This window comes from Dendropsophus ebraccatus, chromosome 1 (assembly GCF_027789765.1).
Source record: "Dendropsophus ebraccatus isolate aDenEbr1 chromosome 1, aDenEbr1.pat, whole genome shotgun sequence".
NCBI lineage: Eukaryota > Metazoa > Chordata > Amphibia > Anura > Hylidae > Dendropsophus > Dendropsophus ebraccatus.
In genome coordinates, this window is record NC_091454.1 from 21,835,261 (window position 1) to 21,861,294 (window position 26,034).

General features: G+C 45.9%; 1 protein-coding gene across 5 annotated transcripts in view; it reads right to left on the reverse strand.

The window, feature by feature from the left end:
- The window catches only part of SGCD (sarcoglycan delta), a 474,695-nt gene that overhangs the window by 202,870 nt on the left and 245,791 nt on the right, over positions 1–26,034 (reverse strand). For all 5 annotated transcript variants that reach the window (XM_069968891.1, XM_069968911.1, XM_069968908.1 and 2 more), the window contains one exon: positions 22,993–23,120. The gene's annotated coding sequence lies outside the window, so the exon portion shown is untranslated. The remainder of the gene's footprint in view (positions 1–22,992; positions 23,121–26,034) is intronic.

Sequence of the window (26,034 nt, forward strand, 5' to 3'; positions counted from 1 at the left end):
GGCCGCGTGTTTACTGCCTGTCCCCTTCAGTTGTGAATTCGTTTATAGAAGAAGAAATAGGCGCCTACATATTGGGATAAAGAGAACATCACTTTCATCAATCTTATCTCGACAGCAATATTCCAGCCTCTGATTCTCTGATATCCAGGTCTTTGAGAAGTGTCAAATAACAGAATGTGCAAATATGACACTAAATTGACACTGACACATATATCTGAGGACATCAAAAATCCTTCATTTCCTGTCAGGAATATGATGTCATTCTTTTCAATTTTCAGTCTCTGCTTGACCAAAAGACTGACTGTGATGGTTTCCTGACACAGGACTAGTAGAGAATAATAGACTTCTGCGGCCTCAAATGTGAAACCCTGAGAAACCACAGGTAGGGAAAATATTACAAAGGTGCTAATATTACTATGGCCAACATTTACCTTGTTATTTATCAATTTATATGGGGGTTTCCTATGGGGCCCTATATTTGGCAAACTACTTTACTTGGTGGAACAAGGGAGGGTACATGGAGGTTCCGGAGATCCCATCACTTACTGATCACTGTAGGGGCCATAGCATTACCTCCAGGACTCCTTGTTCTGCTCTCTGGGTGTCTTGCTGATTCAGTATAACTACATTGTGCCTTGCACTGTGCTCATGACTGTGCATTATTGAGTCCTTATTATACCAACCCCTACAAATAAAGACGACACCATGTGGATTTTAATCGGCCACAGCAGCCGAATTTTTATTACAAACAAAACATCAAAATGCATAACCATAAATAACTGTATACCATTCCCAATAATAATCTACGGCGGGGTGGTCCTCGAAGCCCCAAAATTGCCATAGGCGGTCACCACCAAGTACACCCACCCACAGGTTGGACCTCCAGCCGGTAAACACCTGCTCGGAGGCATAACATTAACACCTGCGGGCCCAAAAATCCCTTTTACCCCATCCGGGGTTACAATCCACAAGCCACCAGAGATTCCCTGTGACCGCCAACCCGCACTCTAAGTGCTTAATTAGGGAACCGACCGTTGGTTCCATACCAGAACTCCCTCCACTCCGAATTATCTCCAACCGACTCCGAGGACCCCCCCACGCCAGCTGCTGCGACAAGACTCCACCCGCTGCCCCGATTAAAAAACCACAGGCCCAAACGCCCCCTACTCCATACACCACACCTGACAACCGGGCGGGTGGGTGGGGGTTGTCAGCTCTTCTAGGTACTGACTAAAAGTGAGTAATCACACCCCCTTTTTACTACTTTTATATATCAATCCTCCCCCCTTATCAAACCCCCCCCCCTTTTTCTCTCCCCACCTTTTCTTGACCAATGCCTGGGGTTTTCCCCCCCTAACCCCCCACCCCCTATCCCCTTGTTGCCATCACGACCCCACATACCCTACCACCCCCTCATAAGTCCTCCCCCCCACCACCTCCATGACCCCTCACCACTGTCCCAATAAGCCACAGTCATGCTGGCCTCCCCTGAGCCTTCAGCTTCTGTACGGCCATTACTTGACTGTGCATTATTGAGTCCTTATTATACCAACCCCTACAAATAAAGACGACACCATGTGGATTTTAATCGGCCACAGCAGCCGAATTTTTATTACAAACAAAACATCAAAATGCATAACCATAAATAACTGTATACCATTCCCAATAATAATCTACGGCGGGGTGGTCCTCGAAGCCCCAAAATTGCCATAGGCGGTCACCACCAAGTACACCCACCCACAGGTTGGACCTCCAGCCGGTAAACACCTGCTCGGAGGCATAACATTAACACCTGCGGGCCCAAAAATCCCTTTTACCCCATCCGGGGTTACAATCCACAAGCCACCAGAGATTCCCTGTGACCGCCAACCCGCACTCTAAGTGCTTAATTAGGGAACCGACCGTTGGTTCCATACCAGAACTCCCTCCACACCGAATTATCTCCAACCGACTCCGAGGACCCCCCCACGCCACAGAGCAAACGCGGAAAACCTACGCGTTTGCGTCCCCCCACACATTGACCGCCACCTCAAGGCCATCTTGCAACGCTAGACACCACATATCTATTCCAACTGCATTCAGGTGCACTCCATCTTTGCGCCAGTATGCTCCCTGGCCTTTTTCCAACTCCACATGCCGCACCGCAATTGCACCATTCCTCACCATAAACCGGGAAATTGCCCTATTTACTTTAATGCGAGCCCTATTGATACGGGACACTGACCTGGCCCCATTCCATTTCTTCCTGGGAACTATGTCCGACCACACTGTCACCATTTTGGGGAATAGAGACCAGAGGCGCAACAAGTCAAATTTTATATCTCTGATCAGTTCTCTAAAAGGCCTGGCACCCAAATCGTTACCCCCTAAATGCAGAAGTAAAACATCCGGGGGGCGATCATACCTCACAAACTTGTGTACTTCCGGTAGCAACTGATGCCAAACCATCCCCCCCTTACCGATCCACCGGACCAACGCCCGACGCCTGTCAAATCCAAGCTGGCGACCATTCGGCCGCACATCGGCCCTCACCGCTCCCCAGGCTACATAGGAGTGGCCGACAATCCACACCAAACAGGGCGAGCCATCTGAAAAACACAAGGAACAATAACCAACACCGTACACAAGAAAACAAGGCCCCGCCCCCTAACACCATGTCCGCACAACGCCCCGCCTCCACACCCTATCCTGGATTAACCGTCCAACCGCACATAAGACCGGAAACGCACTGACTCCCAGCGGCCAATTCTACGGATGACCTCCTCTCCCAGCCCAAGACGCGCGGCTTCAGTAGCGGCCCCTATACGGAAGGAATGCCCACCGAACACCCCCGGCTCAAGGCCCAGGCCCAATACACATTTCTTAAAGACAGCCACGAATTGATACCGGGATAAAAAAGACCCATCCCCATGTACCAACAACGGCCCACCCAACGCTACACCAGGCCGCCAGTACGCACGGAGACAAGAAACCGGGCACATGACCACTCCGGGAACCTCAAACAGAACAACCATTCTCCCTCTCCCTTGCTGATCCGCCTTGGACCTCCGCAGCCGAAACTCAACCCTGTCCTGGTACAGATTCACGTCCTCAGCCAACAATCCCCCCCCCACACACTTGGAAGAAGCACACACCAGCTCACCTATCCGCATGGCACCAAAAAAGGCCAACGAAAAAGCCAATCGAAACAAAACTACCTCAGCGCGCGAAAAACAAACCAAACACAACTGCTCCCCTAGCTGCTGCAACAAACCAAAGGACACAGGCCTCCTTTTGTCCATCCCCGTTCCCCCCCTTCTATAGCCCTTCAGCGCCTGGCGCACTAAGAAGGTTTTTGTCACATCCATCACCCCTCTGGCCTTGCATCCAAATGACACACCTGCTACCAACTTGTTAATCCTCGCTACAGACCACCCCCGCTCTGCACAGTGACCAACCAGCAATAAAAACAAAGATCCACCGTCCCCCACGTCCCCCACAGCGCGCTGCCAGCCAACCCATTCCTCCCAAGCCGCCCCATAGGCTACCCAGGTACCTTCCACCAGAGACTGCTGAACTAGGAGCTGCGCCGATTGAAGGGCAGATCCCACAACTCCGCTGGACACTGCTCTCCTATCTTCTCTGCCGTTGGCGCCAGCTCCCGAAATCGCTGCCACTGCGAACGAGAAATTGCGTCAGCAATACAATTCTGGACCCCCGGAACATGCACCGCCACCACCGAGATGTTTTCAGACAGACACAGCAGCACCAGGTGCTGCAGCAAGCGCACTACCGGGGGGGATGAGGCCGACACCTGATTGATCGCAGACACTACCCCCAAATTGTCACAGTGAAACAGCAACTTCTTGTTCCTGAACCTTTCCCCCCACAATGCCAGCGCCACCACTATGGGAAACAACTCAATGCATACCAGATTCCGAACTAACCCCGCCTCTTTCCAAGCTTCCGGCCACAACTCCCCACACCAGCGCCCCTGACAATAGACGCCGAAACCCCCACTGCCCGCCGCGTCTGTAAACAATTCAAAATCTGCCACATCCCGCCCCGGCTCCACAAACAATGACCTGCCATTGTATCGGTCGAGAAACTCCTCCCACACAGCCAGATCATCCTTTAGATCCGCCGACAACCGGATAAAATGATGCTGCGCTCGAACCCCGGCCGTTGCCATAGCCAACCTCCGACTGAACACCCTGCCCATGGGCATAATCCGGCAGGCGAAGTTGAGCTTCCCCAACAACGACTGCAGGTCACGTAAGGTGACCTTCCGAGACCGTCTAACCGACTTCACCGTCGCCCTCAGATCCTCTAGCTTGCCCACCGGCAACCGGCATTCCAATCTAACTGTGTCCAGTACAATTCCCAAAAAACATAGTTCCGTGCACGGCCCCTCAGTCTTCTCTTCCGCCAACGGCACCCCAAAACGCCCCATAACCTGGCGCACAGTGTGTAGCAAAATCGAACAGCCGTTCGAATCCGCGGGCCCGATGCAAAGAAAGTCATCCAAGTAATGAATGACTGCCTTTGACCCAGCCGTGTCCCTGATTACCCATTCCAGAAACGTGCTAAACGCTTCAAAGTATGAGCAAGACAGGGAACACCCCATTGGCAAACATCTGTCAACAAAATAACTCCCGTCCCAAAAACAACCCAACAATGGCTGGCTCTCCGGATGAACCGGCAGTAGTCTAAACGCCGCCTCCACGTTTGTCTTAGCCAAAAGAGCACCTGCCCCAAACCGTTGAACCCACTCAACCGCCGCATCAAACGATGTGTATCTCACCGAGCAAAGCTCAGGGTCGATCCCATCGTTGACCGACGCCCCCTTTGGAAAAGACAAATGGTGGATGAGCCGGAATTTATTCGGCTCTTTTTTCGGTACCACCCCTAGCGGGGATACCCGCAAATCAGGCACCGGCAGACTAGGGAACGGGCCGGCCATCCTGCCCAACGAAACCTCTTTGCTTAGCTTCGCAGACACCACCGCCGCATGCTCAACTGCTGACCGCAAGTTACGCCTAACACCCCCTGTCACCCCTTTTACCCCAGGAATACGGAACCCCTCCCGAAACCCATTCTCCAACAACTCAGCTGCCGCCCTGTCTGCATATCTATTTAGAAAGGGGACCATCTCTTCCACTCGAACCGGCGTCTCCCCCTTTTGCAAGACCGTCACCGCCACCTCTCCCCCGTCCTGCCTTAAAACATCGGGAAGCCCCGTGAGACCCCCCACCACACACTGAACATTCATGCTTAAATTTACATTTTGACCCAAATTTACAGGACCCATCATTAAACATGAAGCACAGCCCCTTCTGCAGTGCCGCCGATTGCCCTGACTGTGAAGAGCCACCGGCGCTCCCGGGAAAGGACTGAAAATTCCCCCCAGGGCGCGTCGGCGCCGTAACCCTCAACCAAAGACTGATGTCTTTATGGTCCCAGCGTATACCGGCCCGCAGCGCCTTCCGCTGACGAAATTGCTCGTCATAGCGGAGCCACCCTTGTCCCCCATACACCCGATATGCCTCCCCTATTGCGTCGAGGTAGCAGAACAACCCCGAGCAATTCTCCGGGGCCTTTTCCCCAATCACGCTGGCTAATATAGCGAACGCTTGCAACCAATTGGCAAACGTCCGCGGGATCAATTTATACCGCCTCCTCTCCTCCTTTTCAGTCTTCTCCTCCACCCTCTTTCCCCTATCCAGATTGAACTTCTCCAGCGGCAACAGGGAGAATATTTCTACATAGTCTCCCCGCCATATCTGCTCCCTAACCTCCTTCTTCAGGTGGGCCCCCAAGGGCCCCTCGAAGCACACGTATACTTCGGACTTAGCCGCGTCGTCCAATCTAACCACCTCCCCTTCCCCCACTGGCGTAACAACCCCCGACTCATTGGTATCAACAACTGTACCCCCACTCACCACAGCGGTACCCCCAGCGACCCTGCCCTGTGTGCCAGACCCTACCGGCCCGCCCCCCCCCGGGACCCAGGCTGCTGCCGGTGACGGATTCCTCACCCCTAGGGAAGCCTCCAGCCCTTTTACCAAACCCTGTAACCCCACTAGCAATGCCCCCAGTGACCCCTGATTACCGGCTCCCCCACCCTCCGTTGGCCCATGCCACCCCCCGCTGGCCCCCCCCGGGGATGTATGTAGCTCACCTGGCCGCCTGGGTGCTGTGTCCCCAGCAGCCGATGGTCCTGCATCCAGCCGGTCTTCTCCCATCTCATGTCGGGCCTCCTCGACAGGCCGGGCCGGAAGTCCTCCACTCTCACGTGCACTTCCGGGATCAGCGGCGTAGACAACGTCATGATGTCCACTTCCGGCGGACCCGGAAGTGACGCGTCCACCAAGGAAAGCCGGGCCGAGGCCAAAGGAGGCGGGGCCAGCGCCATCTTGCCCGGTTCTCGCCGGCTCCAACGGTCGCTCCTGCGACCTCCGATCCGCCACCTCACGTTGCCGGGTCCGGCCACCGCGGCCCGCGACCGTTCCAGGTCCCGCCACCACCGCCGATCGCAATGTCGCAGGGGAGGGGGACTCCTCTCCTGGGTGTAGGCCACGCCTGACAACGGGTTTCCTCCCGGGCCGCGACCGGCGCACGGATGAAGTTCCGGCTGCGGCCGGGCCCGGAGGGTCCCTAGAGGGGCTCCCTATACGGCGCCTGGCCCTGGGGGTCTCTTCGGGACTTAGGCGCGCAGGAGGCCTGGTCCTCCTCGGCCGGCGACGGGATGAAGACGCCTCAGCAGCAGGCGACTCCGACCCCCCAAGCAGGCTTTGAAGCTGAGCCTGCAACCATTCTGGATCTCTCCCTTCGGCTGCCCTCTTGAGACGATCCCATAACACTTCCACAGCCTCCATTATGCAGCAGCAAGATAACGGTTGTCAGCTCTTCTAGGTACTGACTAAAAGTGAGTAATCACACCCCCTTTTTACTACTTTTATATATCAATCCTCCCCCCTTATCAAACCCCCCCCCCCTTTTTCTCTCCCCACCTTTTCTTGACCAATGCCTGGGGTTTTCCCCCCCTAACCCCCCACCCCCTATCCCCTTGTTGCCATCACGACCCCACATACCCTACCACCCCCTCATAAGTCCTCCCCCCCACCACCTCCATGACCCCTCACCACTGTCCCAATAAGCCACAGTCATGCTGGCCTCCCCTGAGCCTTCAGCTTCTGTACGGCCATTACTGTCTTGCCATTGTGCATGACCTATGACATGACACTAACATATCGGCACTTCTCTGTTAGCAAAGATGTCAATAGGACTTAGGGGTAGGAATTTCTGACAGCCTCAAAATGAATCTCCCAGTGGAGCCAGGCAGTAGGAAAAGCAGGCAGTAGGCTATATATATATATATATATATATATATATATATATATATATATATATATATATAATGGTATGCTGGGCTGTACATATATATATACAATGGTATGCTGGGCTGTATATATATAATGGTATGCTGGGCTGTATATATATATATATATATATATATATATATAATGGTATGCTGGGCTGTATATATATATATATATATATATAATGGTATGCTGTGCTGTATATATATAACGGTATGCTGGGATATATATATATATATATATATATATATAATGGTATGCTGGGCTATATATATATATATATATATATAATGGTATTCTAGGCTGTATATATATATATATATATATATATATATATATTTATATATATATATATATATATATATATATATATATATGTATATAATGGTATGCTGAGCTGTATATATAATGGTATGCTGGGCTGTATGTATATAATGGTATATATATATATAAAGGTATGCTGGGCTGTATATATATATATATATATAATGGTATGCTGGGCTGTATATATACAATGGTATGCTGGGCTGTATATATATATAATGGTATGCTGGGCTGTATATATAATGGTATGCTGGGCTGTATATATATAATAGTATGCTGGGCTGTATATATATAATGATACGCTGGGCTGTATATATATAATGGTATGCTGGGCTGTATATATATATAATGGTATGCTGGGCTGTATATATAATAGTATGCTGGGCTGTATATATATAATGGTATGCTGGGCTGTATATATATAATGGTATGCTGGGCTGTATATATATATAATGGTATGCTGGGCTGTATATATATAATAGTATGCTGGGCTGTATATATATAATGGTATGCTGGGCTGTATATATATATATATATATATATATATATATATATATATATATATATATATATATATAATGGTATGCTGGACTGTATAGCTAGAGGTATAACCAGTAGGAAGAGGGAGATTGTGATCCCGCTGTATAGAGCACCAGTGACATCACATCTGGAATACTGTGACCAGTTCTGGAGACCTCATCTACAAAAAGGATATTGGTAAAATAGAACGGGTCCAAATACGGGCTACAAAAGTGGTGGCGGGTGTCAGGCATAAACCATATCAGGAAATACTGAAGGATCTAAATCGTATATAGTCTGGAGGAAGGACGGGAAAGGGGGGACGAGATCGAAACATTTAAATATGTTATAGGAATAAATAAGGTTCCAGAAGGAGAAACTGAACTCAATAAGAAGAGGACACAGTGAGAGGTTAGTTGGCGGGAAAATCAGAAGCAACGTGAGAAAATATTACTTTACTGAAAGAGTAGTAGATGCTTGGAACAAACTTCCAGCAGATGTGGTTGGGAAATCTACAATATCTAAATATAAACCAGCCTGGGATAAACATATAGCTATCCTAAGATAATAAGAAGGGAAATACTAAAAAGGCAGAGTAGATGGACCCAGTAGTCTTCGATATTTCTATGTCTTTGTAGCAGAGTTTGGCTGTTCCTCGCCCAGTTTAAAACCTCCTACACGGCTGTTTCTGTTTCAGCTAATGACCGCGTTTCAACCTTCATATGAAAACGGATGACCGTTATCACCTGATCATTATAATGTGTATAATCCTACAACATTGTGCAAGCGAGCCTAGAAGAAGTGAAGCTGCTTCAAAGCCAAAGGTGGCCAGATAATGTGATTTAGATTTATCTTGTGTGCATTCACTTTGCATCTTGTTAACTGATAAAAATAAACCATTAACACTTCTATATATACTTTGCAGCGTTTTTCCACACTTGCCTAAAACTTTTGCACAGTGCTGTATATAAAAGTAAATAAAGCTGACTTCCAGCCGCTAACCTCTGTCCCACACCGTCATCTTAAAGTTCATTTTATATTCCGCTTATGGTGTTGTTTTCCCTAAGCTTGGATGATATACCTCCCCGAGTATAATTAATCTTTCCCGTTACATGTATTATGACAGAAGATCCTGTTTACCACCTAGACCTTCTTTGCCGTTTCATAAAATCTTGACGTGAATTAGATCTTAAAGAGCTAGGACGTCGTTTTCCGGCTTCTGTTTATTGTTGAAAGCGACTTAGCGGTCGTAAGTATTGCCGTCATTTTAGGCACGATTCACTGCACTTGCTCATTCACATCATTGGCCTCTCTTTACGGCCCACAAAATGGCAAGAAGAAATTCGGCTGGTGGCATTTGATGTCGTGGCCTTAATGAAAGGAAATACTAATAAAGTGCAATGACTTGAAGAGAACATTCTAATTTGCATATACACAGACTCATTAGACTTAAACGAGAAGTCCGGAGAAAATTTTTATTAAAGTATTGTATTGCCCTCCAAAAATTATACAAATTCCCAAAATACACTTATTACGGGAAATGCTTATAAAGTGCTTTTTCCCTGTGCTTCCTACTGCATCAAGGCTTCACTTCCTGGATAACATGGTGATGTCACTTCCTGGATAACACGGTGATGTCACTTCCTGGATAAAATGATGTTGTGACCCGACTCCCAGAGATGTGCGGGCTGTGGCTGCTGGAGAGGATGATGGCAGAGGGATGCTCAGTGTCCCTCCAGTGCCCCTGTGTCCCTCAGTGTCCCCCTGCCATCATCCTCTCCAGCAGCCACAGCCCGCACAGCTCTGGGAGTCGGGTCGTGACATCACCATTTTATCCAGGAAGTGACATCACCATTTTATCCAGGAAGTGACATCACCTTGTTATCCAGGAAGTGACATCACCATGTTATCCAGGAAGTGACATCACCATGTTATCCAGAAAGTGACATCACCATGTTATCCAGGAAGTGAAGCCTTGATGCAGTAGTAAGTGCAGGGAAAAAAAGCACTTTATAAGCATTTCCCATAATAAGCGTATATTGGTGACTTGTATAACTTTTGACGGGCAATACAATACTTTAATAAAAATTTTCGCTGGACTTCTCTTAAAGGGAAGGTATCACCTTAATTTTCTTTTACTGATTAGATTCAGATACTAAAAACTTGTTCTTTTATTCTAATCTGTTTTTATATTCTGACTGTAATTGTTTTTATTTCACTTTTTATACATTGTTATCGAGGCTACCATTTTGCATGAGCTGTTTTTAGTGACACACTAGACTCATGGACATAGACGACAATAAACATACTCTGTCCCCTTAAAATGAATGTAAAACATCACTGAGCGCAATCTGTGAGATTTGAAAAGGTCATTTCACAGAGAGCTGCTATTTTCTCTTCTATCTACTGATGTCACATGTTGCTGCAATGCTGTACAGATCCCTTTACAGCAGCCTCCTTTTATCACCACAGACTTAACAGGAAGTCTCAGCTTAGTTTTAGCCCCAGTGGTGAGAATGAGAACTGCAAGATTTCGGGATAATTTTATAATATAGATAGAAAAATGTAAAAATCTTTAAAGTGGTAGTGCGGCGCTAAGAAATTATTCACAAAATAACACACATTACAAAGTTATACAACTTTGTAATGTATGTTATGTATGTGAATGGCCCCCTTCCCGTGTTCCCCGCCCCCGCCCGTGGAGCCGGAAGTGTAGTGCATTATACATACCTGATTTGTGTCGACCCCCGTCCGCCATCTTCTGACAGTGATGTAATCTTCGGGAGGCCGGCCGACCCACTCCTGCCGTCCCTCATGCCAGCCTCCCTCTGCCGCGTCATAACTGTGCTCAGCCGCGATTGGCTGAGCACAGTTATGCTCAGCCAATCATGGCTGAGCAGCTGATGACGCGGCACACGTCATCAGCTGCTCAGCCGCGATTGGCTGAGCACAGTTATGCTCAGCCAATCGCGGCTGAGCACAGTTATGATGCGGCAGAGGGGGGCCGGCATGAGCGACGGCAGGAGTGGGTCGGCCGGCCTCCCGAAGATTACATCACTGTCAGAAGACGGCGGACGGGGGTCGACACAAATCAGGTATGTATAATGCACTACACTTCCGGCTCCACGGGCGGGGGCGGGGAACACAGGAAGGGGGCCATTCACATACATAACATACATTACAAGGCTATGTTCACACTACGTAAGTTTCCGGCCATAGCGCGTTCCGTGAATAAGCGGCCGGAGACTTACGTAGTTTGCGTACAATGGAAAGTATACCATCTACGGCTGCACAGTTCACACTGCATAAGAACTTACGCGAGGATCGTACGCGGCGCCGTAAAAAATGAACCAGACCATTGTCTGAGGACGAAAATGCCGTAACTTACGCCCCGTAGCGTAACATGCGGCCCCGTACGTAGTGGTGATTTCTTCATTTTTCCACCTTTTTGTGCCGATCCAAAAGGTTCTGTGGGGTGTCCGGGGCTAGGCGAAGCTTTCCAAGTAAAAGACTGTTGTCAGATTGCTACATACATTGCTACATTGCTATGTAGCCGGCCGCAAGTAGCGTAAATCCCCGGCCGGAGTTTAACACGTATATGTCCGGCCGCGATAAATATGCGGCCAGACATATACGTAGTGTGAACATAGCCCAAAGTTGTATAACTTTGTAATGTGTTATTTTGTGAATAATTTCTTAGTGCCGCACTACCCCTTTAACAAAGAAACTTCTAATAAATTTAAAGGTATTGCCCCGCCATCAGAATTTTTCCCCCATCCACGTTTTTGTTATACCACATGCAAAGTGAGCAGTAAGTACACTGTATGCAGTCACCCATGTACACTCGTCTAGATGGCGGACACTGCATTTATACACTGTTCACATGATGCTGCATTCAATCACAATTTCTGACCTAAAAACACCATGATGATTAAAGGTGGCAGAAACACGTCGGTGTCATGTTTTTGTAGAAGCTCTGTTGTTCTAGTAAAGCTTTGAAGTTACTCATATCCCCGAGTGGACACCGGATTCTTCTACTTTTGCTGTCGGCAGTGCCTCCCGTCGCCTCCGGTGGTGAGCTGGACGTACACATTAATTCACTCCAATCCCCGCTACTAAACCTCTATTACACACATACACCCTACGAGCGAATGTTGTGATGTCTTATGCTCCAATGACTTAATCCTTCTGTGGTTTGTGATATGTCAAACCTCTGTTCAACGTAACTCAAAAATAGACACGGTGGCGTCTTGTTTGGAGAGCCATGTGCCAATAAACATTAGCGCAATGCTTCCATGCGTGGATTATCACGTCCACCAGAGACTTATACGGCGGCAAGACCAGAGCCCCCTATGTACACAGACAGTTACGTAAAAAGGGGAACGGTTCACCGGGATTGACAGCTGAGGCCGGGGCAACTTTCCACTTGCTTTATTTAATAACCCTTCCCCTGGTCTTGCCCCCCAGGGCAGCTGAAGAATTTAATAAGGGATCTTTTAAGCTCGGCTTTCATGGCTATTTTAAGCTCTGCTCGCCAATTTAAGTGCACTGCTACCGTTACACTCGCTGCCTCTCAGTTCCGCCAGGAATTTTTTTTCCTCCTCGCACGACTCTCTGATCAGCAGCTCCTAGGACTCATCTCATGTTTCTGATATGAGTTTAATAAATGGATCTTATGCTAAGTGCTCCCAACCTGGCCTAGGCTATTAGCGCGTCCTACCCAAACAGCAGATTTAGCAGGATTTTTAGTCTACCCAGAGCCCTCTCTGCCTGCGGAGACGTATTATTACTGTTCTGCTCCTCTCTGTACAGTCATTATTTGTTTTCTTAGGTATTTTGTGGTTTAGAATAAGAAATTGACCGACACGTGAGGCTATAGAGCAGGGATGGAGAACCTTCCGTCCTCCAGCTGTTGCAAAACTACAATTCCCATCATGCCTGGACAGCCAAGGGATATAAGCCCCTAGAGGCATCTGACAGCAGCAGCATATCTATCTATCTATCTATCTATCTATCTATCTATCTATCTATCTATCTATCTCCTATCTATCTCCTATCTATCTATCTATCTATCTATCTATCTATCTATCTCCTATCTATCTCCTATCTATCTATCTATCTATCTATCTATCTATCTATCTATCTATCTATCTCCTATCTATCTATCTATCTATCTATCTCCTATCTATCTCCTATCTATCTATCTATCTATCTATCTATCTATCTATCTATCTCCTATCTATCTCCTATCTATCTATCTATCTATCTATCTATCTATCTATCTATCTATCTCCTATCTATCTATCTATCTATCTATCTATCTCCTATCTATCTATCTCCTATCTATCTATCTCCTATCTATCTATCTATCTATCTATCTATCTATCTATCTATCTATCTATCTATCTATCTATCTCCTATCTATCTATCTTCTATTTATCTATCTATCTTCTATCTATCTATCTATCTATCTATCTATCTATCTATCTATCTATCTATCTATCTATCTATCCCCTAAAAGGCGTCTGACAGCAGCAACATATTCCCTCTCATCATTAAAGGGGGAAAAAAATTCTTTTAAATCAACCGGTCTCAGAAAGTTATATAGATTTGTAATGTACTTCTATTTAAAAAAATCTCCAGTCTTCCTGTACTTATCAGCTGCTGCATGCCCTGCAGGAAGTTGTGTATTATTTCCAGTCTGACACAGGGCTCTCTACTGCCACCTCTGACCAGAGCAGCAGCAAATTCCCATAGAAAACCTCTCCTGCTCTGGACAGTTCCTGACATGGACAGAGGTGGCAGCAGAGAGCACTGAGTGAGACTGGAAAGAATACACCGCTTCCTGCAGGACACACAGCAGCTGATAAGTACTGGAAGACTTTAGATTTTTAGAAGTACATTACACATCTTTAAAACTTTCTGAAACCAGTTGATTAAAATGAAAAAAATAAAATAATAAAAATAAATAAAAATTGACAGAGTACCCCTTTAAAGGGAATCTGTCAGCACCTATGGAGGGGGAGTGGTGATGGCTTCGTGCCACACTTCGGCCCGCCTCACCACTACCTTCTCCCAGCTTGTATTGAATATTCATGGCGTCCGTCCCCCGACCTCCTGGTGACGGCATCTGTAGCTTCCTGTTTCAGTGTAGTGCGCGCACGCTCCCGCGGCGTGATTCACGCATGCGCTGTAGTGCGTCGGAACGACACTGAGCGAAGCCATTGAGGGCATAGGCTTTGGCCCTCAGTGCGCCTGCGCCACTCCGACACACTACGGTGCATGCGCGAATCACGCCGCGGGAGCGTGCGCGCACTACACCGAAACAGGAAGCTACAGATGACATCGCCAGGGGGCTGGGGGACGGGCGCAATGAATATTCAATACAAGCTGGGAGGGGGAGTGGTGAGGCGGGCCAAAGTGCGGCACAAAGCCATCACAACTCCCCCTCCATAGGCGCTGACAGATTCCCTTTAAGGGTGCCTTCACACGTACCGTATCGCTGTGTTTTTAACGCTGCGTTTTTATTGCGTTTTTATCGCTGCGTTTTTGTTGCGTTTTTGCTGCGTTTTTTACATGCGCGTTTTGATTTTCACATGATTTTCATGTGAAAATCAAAACTCGCATGTAAAAATCGCACCAAAAACGCAGCGATAAAAACGCAGCGATATGGTACGTGTGAAGCTACCCTAAGAATAAGTGCACAACACATGCATGCTGAGCTGAGTCAAAAGTGCATGTATACAGGAGATCAATATCATGTAGAATGTAAAAGCTTACAAATTACATTAATGTCATTAAATCCACCAGTTTCCAAAAATCTGATATATTGGGGCATCCCAACTCCCCTAATGGACAGAAGGATTGGGCAGCTGGTGCCCAAACACCCAAACTTTTTTGCTTTTGTAGGGGGCAAAGCATGATGTAACTCTCCCCCTCCATTGTCTAGCACAAGCGTGCGTATGCTCAGTTGAGTTGAGGGTGCATATGTATAAACGTTTAGAAGAGGGTAGTATCATGCAGAAAGTTAGCTGTTAACGTGGCCATACATGTGATATTAACGTAAGACGAAGCTGCCAATTTCTGTGAGCCAATCATCAAATGTGTATGGGGGCCTCTGAGTCTCTTTCAGTAGCGTTATGGTGTCCTATCTCAGAGTAACATAAACTAGTGACGGAGAAGCTGAACAGAATGATGTATCACTTACACTGTTCTGTGGAGCTGATCCAGAGATATCCTCCTGAATAACATAGACAATAAGTAGTCCTCTCCATTATATGCATGAGCCCAGTAGTCCTGGATATTCATGAGAAGCAGGAAACTCCGCCCCCCCAGCTGCTGATTGGCAGTTATCTATCCATGCTGTGTATAGGCAGTCGGCTGTCAATCAGCAGATGAAGGGTGGGGGAAGGGTGTGGCAAGAATCCTATTCTCCTGCATATTAGGAGAACGGCTGAACACAATGATGTAAGTAATACACCGATCTGTTCAGCATTTCTGTCACTAGTTCATGCTGCTTTCATTTAAGGTGGAATAAACCTAGTGACAGATTCCCTTAAAGATGGGAGATAAACTAACAGATTCCCCTCTTTTTGTATTAAAAACACATGTATGCTCGGCCATGTTGAGTGTGCATGTGTATGCGAGGTCTGGAGAAATCAGTATCAAGCAGACTGTAAGGTCCATAAGGTAAGTGGCCATAGGTTTTATCTACTATAAAAACACATGCACTCTCAACCGAGTCAGGCATGTGTATAAGAGTCTGAGGGAAATCAGAATTATACAGAATGGTAGCTTTTTAGGTAACCTTTCACACTGCATTCATATTGCTTGAGTCTGGTCTCCCAGTATACCCTATCCTTTTGTTCTCAAGAGAGATAGACCACTGTCAGAGAACTCCAGCAACGTCTCCAGTCTTCCAGTACTTATCAGCTACTGTAGCTCCTGCAGGAAGTGATGTTTTCTTTACAGTCTGACACACTGCTCTCTGCTGCCACCTCTGTCCATGTCAGGAACTTTCAGGAACAGAGCAGGAGAGATTTTCTATGGGGATTTGCTACTGCTCTGGACAGTTCCTGACATGGATAGAGGTGGCAGCAGAGAGCACTGTGTCAAACAGGAAAGAATACACCACTTGCTGCAGGACATTCAGCAGCTGATAAGTACTTGAAGACTGTAGATTTTTAAATAGAAGAAAATTACAAATATCAGGCACTTTCTGACAACAGTATATTTGAAAGAAAAAATTTCGCTAGAGTACCCCTTTAAGTATCCAAGTATATCATAGTTGCCAACAGTCCCGTTTTTGCCAGGACTGTCCTGATTCTGAGCAGACAGCAAAACCATGTCCCGGGAAGCTCCACCTCCCGCCGCAGAAAGCTATTCCCCCTTCCAGCGCCAGTGATGTCACTCATGCAGAACAGGGAGAAAAGTCCCTGGTGGACTAGAGGAACCATACTGGTAAAGTAAATATAGCTTTTTTGTTTTAAATACAGATGAACGGACAAGAGGATGCTGAAGGCGGTAATGGTATGATGATGAAGGGACAAGAGGAGGATGAAGGGAGAAGTAGTATGATGATGGAGGGGCAGGAGGATGAGAGGGGTAGTACTATGATGATGGAGGGTCAGGAGGATGAGAGGGGTAGTACTGTGAAGATGGAAGGGCAGGAGGATGAGAGGGGTAGTACTATGATGATGTAGGGGTAGGATGAGGAAGGGGGTAGTAGTATGATGATGGAGGGGCAGGAGGATAAGAGGGGTAGTACTATGATAATGGAAGGGCAGGAGGATGAGAGGGGTAGTACTATGATGATGGAGGGGCAGGAGGATGAGAGGGGTAGTACTATGATAATGGAAGGGCAGGAGGATGAGAGGGGTAGTACTATGATGATGAAGGGCCAGGAGGATAAGAGGGGTAGTACTGTGAAGATGGAAGGGCAGGAGGCTGAAGGCGGTAATGGTATGATGATGAAGGGACAAGAGGAGGATGAAGGGAGAAGTAGTATGATGATGGAGGGGCAGGAGGATCAGAGGGGTAGTAGTATGATGATGGAGGGTCAGGAGGATGAGAGGGGTAGTACTATGATGATGTAGGGGTAGGATGAGGAAGGGGGTAGTAGTATGATGATGGAGGGGCAGGAGGATAAGAGGGGTAGTACTATGATGATGGAGGGGCAAGAGGATGAGGTAGAGGGGTAGTGCTGTTTTTGCACGAAAGTAGCTGCACTATTTCGAAAACCTGGATAAACCAATATACAATCTATTAGGCCCCATGAACATATCAGGAAAATGTATCCAGATTTTTTCCAGACCAGGGAATTCCTTATAGTCGGCATCATCTATTTTCTGCAATTTAAGGTACTGGAGGAAAGTCAATGGCTTGGCTGCTCCTTCAGGTTATCCGGTCCTGCAGGGGGTAGTGTCAGTATCATCTGGCCCAGCATGGGGTAATAATGGCAGCGCCCCCTGTACTGCCCCCCATTGGCCTGTATGTATAGACGTATATTCCTCCATACTATGATAGACCCCAATATACAGTATACACTGGGATGGAGAGAACATCAAACCAGTAACTATTACATAGGGGAGAGTTATCGGCCGTCTGACAGTAACAATTTCCTCTGTTGCCCATAGCAACCAACCACAGCTCCGCTTTTATTTCACCAGAGCTTGTTAATATTTGACAGCTGAGCTGTGATTGGTTGTTATGGGCAACGAGGGATATTCTTAATGTAAGGTTATGTTTCTGGTACTATATATATAAAAAAAAAAAAAAATAATAATAATAAAAAAAAAATGGGCCTTATTTATACAGATATATTATGTGTTGTACATAACATTGTGTATAAATAAAGAAAAAAAAAGAAAGAAAACAGCAGCCTGGTGTGAACAGGTCTCTACATGTCAGTCACATGACCCAGCAGCATCATTTGATTTGAAAATAAACAACAACAACAACAACACGTCTCTAGGCAACTCAGTCTGTTGGATCTCCTCGTTGAGTGAAGACAGACTTCCTGCGACAGACAGCCCCCGCTGATCCTTTGCGCGTTTTGGATAGTGATTTTTCGGACTCGTACTTTTTGGATTTTGACCTTTTGGATTACGATTTTAAGGATTTCGATTTTTTTGCATTGCGATTTTTCGGCTATGGATTTTTTGGACGTACATCGTCGGAACATGGATGCCACACCGGAGGAGTACTGGAGAATGGCCGGCGCCTGCGCCTTTCTGCCGGTCAGTGAATTTATGGCTCTTACTAAGCCCCTGATGTCCCAGTATGGGGGAGGGACCCAGAAACCAGAGGCCCCAGTACAGCTGCTAATGGGAGAAGAGCGGGAACCAGTCATAGGGAACCCCCATCATCAGGGCCCCAATCCCCCAGTTACTGAGCGCCATAGTGTCATTACCACCATGTATTGCTATATGTAGGGGGATAATACTGGTTTCTTTAGATGATGGTCGCCCCCCTACCCATAGGACCCCTATATAGCCGCACAGGTTACACATATGATACGTCCCCCCTTATTCCTGCTATAGGACAGTTTACATTCACTGTATTCTCTTCTCTTTAGATCTTCTATCAACGCCTCTGCATGTTTTATGGAGCCTACACCGCTGACGGTAAGATATTTCAGGGCTGTAGCTGGGAAGGGGGAGGCTGGTGGGACATGTGCCCTGGGTGCTAGGTGCCAGGATGGCATCAACAAGCCCTGTTGGCCAGGAGACTTGGTGTGTCAGGGGGGCCAGGAGCCCCTCTTCCACATGTGGCCTTGTTGTGGGGATTGCCTGTATACTGTATATTGTTGTATATTTATGACTGATCATATTATCTGCTTTCCTTCTGTGTTTAGTCGATCCCAAGCCCACAGAGGAGAACAAGACCCTGGCCTACTGTGCAAAGTTCCTGCCGTCTCCCATCTTCAACACGGACGTAAGTTACCACACTGTCTACTATGATCCCTGTTACAGACAAATCCGTCCATAGAAAGTTTCATAAGAATTTTTGATTCTATCACTGACTTTTTTTTGTTTGTTTTAGCGTCTAAAGATGACAAACGCGGACGCCCAGAGGAAGTACAGACCAGCTCCGAAGACCGAGGAGAGGCCCCAGCCCAGAACATCTGAGAGGGCAAGACTGCTGTGCGCCTGCATGGACGAAGACATCATCATCCGTCCCTCTCCGAAGAGGTTCAGCCTGAAGAGGATCGCCAGCACTAAGGGAGAAGAAGGCACCAGCAAGAAGCGACGACAGTAGGAACACCGGGAGGAGGACCATCATCATCCGGTAATGTATAACATCTGCACCTACATCTACACTACATTACATAACACCTGCCCCTACACCGCATACATCACCTGCCACTACACCGCATGACACCTGCCCCTACACTACATTACATTACATAACACCTGCATGACACCGCATAACACCCGACGCTACACAGCATACGTCACCTGCCACTACACCGCATAACACCCGCTCCTATACTACATTACATAATACCTGGCCCTACACTGCATGACCCCTGCCCCTACACCGCATGACACCCGACCCTACACTACATATCACCTGACCCTACACCACATACGTCACCTGCCAGTACACCGCATGACACACGCCTCTACGTTGCATGACACCCACCCCTACATCGCATGACATCTGCCCCTACACTACACTACATGACACCCGCCCCTACACCGCATGACACCTGACCCTACACTAGATATCACCTGACCCTACACCACATACGTCACCTGCCAGTACACCGCATGACACCTGCCCCTACATCGCATGACATCCGCCCCTACACCGCATGACATCCGTCCCTACATTACATGACACCTGCCCCTACATTGCATGTTACCTACCCCTACACTACATGACACTTGCCCCTAGACTACTATCAGCCCCCAGTTAGTTACACACATTAGCAGCTTTGATCCAGGGTCCTCATACCGATCGCCGCTATTTGGGGTCAAGAAGGAATTTTCCCCCTGTGACACAAATTGACCCCGGTGTCCAGAGGTTTTCGCCTTCTTCTGGATCAACAGCTTAACAAATTCAGAAATAAAATTCTATATTATACCCATATATTGTGTGTCGTCTTTTTTTTTCAGATGAAACAAAAATTATTTCATTTGCACGAGGTATTTCCTATAGAGATATGGGAATTTTTAAAAAATGAAAAATGGCTGCTTTTTCCCACCTGTCTGTAGATTGTGTATTGCACCTTGGCCTCATTCACTTTAATACCGCTCACAACCCATAGACAGGGGTGGTGTTATTTCTGGAAGAAAGCCGCCATGTCTTATAATCCTGTACAGCCCCTTTAACAATTCACATTTGTGTCTATGGGATCCATTGGAGTTTCTGATATTTTTGATGGTAACATCAGCACAATGTTCGGCTCTATTCTTTTCATCAAAAATACTAAAACCCCAAATATTGGCCATGATTCTTCCTGTAGGGTGTGAGCCACTTGTTCTCTGGACCCTACTGAAATAATCATGGATATATGGTGGAGCTGAGGGAAGTATCAGGTGAACGAGCAGCTTAAAGGGGTATTCCCATCTCAGCTTGTTGTCCTTTACCCATAGGATTGGGGATAACAAGCTGATCACTGGGGACCCTTAGAATGGGGACACAATCATCCCTGCAATGAATGGAGCGCTCCCTATGGGTTATTGAACACTTCAAAGCACTGAATTCAGAAGCGTCCAGCGCCCCCATAGAGCATGGGTCTCCAAATTGCGGCCCTGCAGCTGTTGTAATACTACAATTCCCAGTCAAAGCTAAAGCTTTAAATACATTACCACAGTGGCCAACAGTCCCGGTTTTGCCAGGACTGTCCCGATTCTGAGAAGACAGCCCCGGCAAAACCATGTCCCTGGTATGTCCGGGGAAGCCCCGCCCCCTTCCAGCGCGAGTGATGTCACTCATGCAGAGCAGGGAGAGGAGTCCCTGGGGGACTAGAGGAACCATACTGGTGAGGTAAGTATAGCTTTTTTTGTTTTAAATACAGATAAAGCGACAAGAGGATGCTGAAGGGGGTACTGGTATGATGATAAAGGGACAGGAGGAGGATGAAGGAGGAAGTAGTATGATGATGGAGAGAGAAGGAGGATTAGAGGGGTAGTACTATGATGATGGAAGGGCAGGAGGATGAAGAGGGTAGTAGTATGATGATGGAGGTGCAGGAGGACGATGAAGGGGTAGTAATATGATTATGGAGGAGCAGTAAGATGAAGGGGGTAGTAGTATGATGATATGGGGTGCAGCTGCATCATATGGGTACAAACTACCAGTATGTACAGTCAGTCAGTAGAATGCTATCTCTGAGTCTCAGCCTGCTCTGAATAGGGTGTGTAATATACTGGGAACCTGAAACTGAGGTGTGTAATATATGGGGAGCTAATACAGGGGTTTGTAATCTACTGGAGACCTAATACTGGGGTGTGTAATATATTGGAGACCTAATACTGGGGTGTGTAATATACTGGAGACCTAATACTGGGGTGTGTAATATACTGGAGACCGAATACTGGGGTGTGTAATATACTGGAGACCTAATTTTGAAGTGTGTAATATATACTGGAGACCTAATACTGGCATGTGTAATGCTCCTTTTGTGTAGTTCCGACTGGAAATTCTAACTGGAAAATTTTGAACCCACACCCATGATGGGCCACACCCCACCGAAACCACACCCACAATAAGCCACACCCCTTTTTAATGCTAAAGGGTCCCTGGAAAAAAATTGTTGCCAACTATGGTATGTATATATATATATATATATATATATATATTATAATTATTTGTAGCATTATACTGTATACTACAAAAAATATTTTTGACCTATAAAGTTGACAACAAATATATATATATATATATATATATATATATATATATATATATATATGCGTTAATATGAGTCCACCACATCTGCACATATGGCAGGAGCACTATCTAATAAGACCTCTTTAGGCAGAAGTAGGACATTCCCTACACGTGATCTCTTATACAGAATCTCTCCCTTAAGATTTTATAAATATCCGTCCATCTTCTCCAGGTGGCCAAAGTTCTCATTACTCGGCTTCCGCGATGACACCGACTCATTTACACCTGACCTCGACATTCTGCAGACTTGAAAGACTTTACTACGTATCTTCAAACCCCTAATAGAGTCCGCAACAAATCTGATATCTCAGATCGTATCTAAAAAAAAAATACTGACCGAAATACTATTAGGGGGAGATTTATCAAACATGGTGTAAAGTGAAACTGGCTCAGTTGCCCCTAGCAACCAATCAGATTCCACCTTTCATTCCTCACAGACTCTTTGGAAAATGAAAGGTGGAATCTGATTGGTTGCTAGGGGGCAACTGAGCAAGTTTCACTTTACACCATGTTTGATAAATCTCCCCCTATATATTTCTTTTGCCTCTGGTAACACCACCAAAAGTATGGAAAAGACTCGAAAGAATACTACTTCCTGCAGGACATACAGCAGCTGATAAGTACTGGAACACTTTGATTTTTTTTAAATAGAAGTAATTTACAAACCTGTATAACTTTTATTTATCTAGCCTGTTGATATATAACCAGTTGATTTTAAATAAAAATTTTTTTTGTTTTGTTGTCTGGAGTACCCCTTTAAACTCAATATGAAGCGACCGCTTTACCATTGTACTTTGCAGGTATGTAAAGCCAATAAATCATTCAATTACATCAATTTGGAGAACATAGTCCATTCCAATGAGAGGGGGACCACGGTGAACCTTACCTTGATCAGTCCTAATCAGCTTTGGGCAGAATCCGTATCAAAGCATCTAGACGCAGGATGGTTGAAGAGATGCAAGTTTCTACACCAGACTCGTCGCCGTCCCAGAGGGGGGTCTGTATCTGTGCCACCTGCAAATCAAGGAGAAATACATTGGGATGAACATTATAATGCTTGGGAACTGGAAACTCGGTGTCTGCCCTCCGGGTATTTCCGTTCTGACTTGTGGGAATAAAATACCTTTGCATATGAAATGTGTCTCTTCACTATACCGGAAGCTCAATAAGAGGAGAGAAGCACATTGCAAGAGAGATTTTTTTAAAATTTTTTTTTTTTTGTGGGTCACCTTCAAAGGCCTAGATATTTAAAACCATGTAAAAACATTCACGATTCACTTATATTCAGACTTTGTGTTAGTTGTCAATTTTTTTTTTTAATTAACCCCTTTTCTTTACCTTGTACATATAGAAATGACTATGAATACAAAGTGGAAGGGGACAAAAATTATACTGGGTCCCTATTGGCCCCATGCCAGCAATCGGCTTGTTATCCCTATGAATGGAGATAACAAGCTGAGATGGGAATACCCCTTTAACCTCTTCCCCCGGCGTACATTTTGTAATACATACGGTGTCTACATATTTGTAATTTACTGCAATTTAAAAATCTTCAGTCTTCCAGTATTTATCAGCCGCTGTATGTCCTGCAGGAAGTGGTGTATTCTTTCCAGTTTGACACGGTGCTCTCTGCTGCCACCTCTGTCCATGTCAGGAACTGGAAAGAGCAGGAGAGGTTTTCTATGGGGATTTGTTACTGTTGTGGACAGTTCCTGACATGGACAGAGGTGACAGAGGTTCGGATGGACTCGAACCCGGTTCGCTCATCTCTAAGGACTACGTAAGGCAAGAATATTAAAGGAATAAAGAAAATAAACTGGAAAACTGAAGTGAAAATCTTTTTCTTTCAAATCAACTGCTTCCAGAAAGGTATATAGATTTGTAATGTACTTCTATTTTAAAATCTCCATTCTTCCCATACTTTTCAGCTGCTGTATGTCCTGCAGGAAGTGGTGTTTTCTTTTCAGTAGCGCTCTTTGCTGCCACCTGGAACTGTCCAGATCAGTAGCAAATCCCCATAGAAAACCTTTCCTGCTCTGGACAGTTCCTGACATGGACAGAGGTGGCAGCAGAGGGCAGTGTCAAACTGAAAAGAACTATAAAAAGTCAATCCCGGCACACAGTTTTATTGTAGAGAATATATATCCATAGTAAGCACAACAAGACATTTTGGCGTTAGCCTTTCTCAACTAGACTGAAAAGAGAACACCACTTCCTGCAGGACATACAGCAGCTGATAAATATGGGAAGACTTATTTCAAATTTCAAATCTATATAACTTATAAGAAAAATATTTTCTTTGCTAGATAACCCCTTTTAATTTGAACTTCTTTATGTAATACCACATCTCTCCTGTAGTGGCCACTGTTCTGTTAGTAAGCAAACCGGTTCATTGCTCAACTGAGGAAACGGTAATGGTGGCAATTCTCCTATTAAAGGGGTTGTCTGCGATGATACAACCCCATAATCAAGTCAAATTAAGTACTAAAAGATGAAAGTATGTGGGCAGCACATAACCGAGTCAGTTGGGGCCTTTAATTCTATACTCTACCTACATAGGCTACGTTCTATCTTACAGCTCTTACTCCTATGCTATATAATAATAACGATGTATGCCAATGAATAATATAATAGCGCCGGTGACCTTCATAAGCCACAAGGACACAACATCTTAAACTATACAATTTAGCATTTTTCATTTGAGCGAATAGAGGACAGTGACTATGTGTTCTGTATGAAAACCAAAGCTCTCAGGGGGTTCATTTAGGGACAATAGTGAGATCCCACTTGCTGATAATAGACTTTCTTTCTGCATCCTTGCAGTAAATTTGATCGGGGGAGGGGGAGGGGGAGCGGTGAATAATAATTATTATCTACTTTTATTACATGGGTATTTCTTTTGATGCGGGAAAACATGCGGTTTAATTACTTGATTTAGATCTCATTGGCAAAAAAATAAAATAAAATTATAATAATCCACTGAAATATTACTTTTAATTATGTTAATTTATATCAGAAAAGCCACATTTTTACAAAAAAAAAAACTAAAGCAATAGCATTAATTATTTATTAGTATAAAGTATTAGGCTAATTGACAGACAGTAGTTCTTAAATATGCTGATGAGTACATTCCCGCTGTTGTGATAAGTTCACATTTCCCCTGCACCCTTCTCAGCTGTCACTTACTTCCAACGTCTGTCACTCAAATCTACAGAGCTGTGGCGAAAAAAAAAACAAAATAATGGAAGACGGGAACACAGGGAGATATTTAAATTCACGCGACACGATACACCGGGGAGTCGGCAGAGGAAGAATCCTGTTCTTTTCTGTAATATTGTGGGAAAGGGATGGCGGGATGATTTTAAAAACAAAAACAATACAAAAAATAAAAAAATAATACTAACCAAGGTGCCTGGTTTCCTGCTGAACTTTACTTCTTGGTGCTCTTTTTAACAGGAAGAAAACTGAGCTCAGCCAATCACAGTGATTGGCTGAGCAGGCATTTCCTATGAAGCAGGAAGTGATGAATGGCAGTAGTGGGGACCAGTGAGGTGAGTACTTCTTTTTTTTTTTCTTACATTTTTGGCAGTTTGTTCCCTTTTTGGCCATGTTCACACCGGGTCACAGAACATGAAAAGATTGTCCGCTGCATTCAACGCTACACACAATGGAGCGTGCGGCCGGAGCCGCATGCTCCATTTTGTGCACTGACATGTCTTGTGTGGCTGCTATTCAGAGAAAAGCGGCCGCAGAAAGCTGACATGTCAGTTTTTTGGGCGGCTGCTAGCTATTCCGGCCGGAGTACATACTATGGGGGACATTTATAAAGTTAAAAAAGCTTATTTTTCGTCGGAAAATGGCCAGATGCGACGCGCGCAGGATTTATAAGTCTCTAGTCTCGTAGTCTCGGAGCAGCGGGGTCATTTTT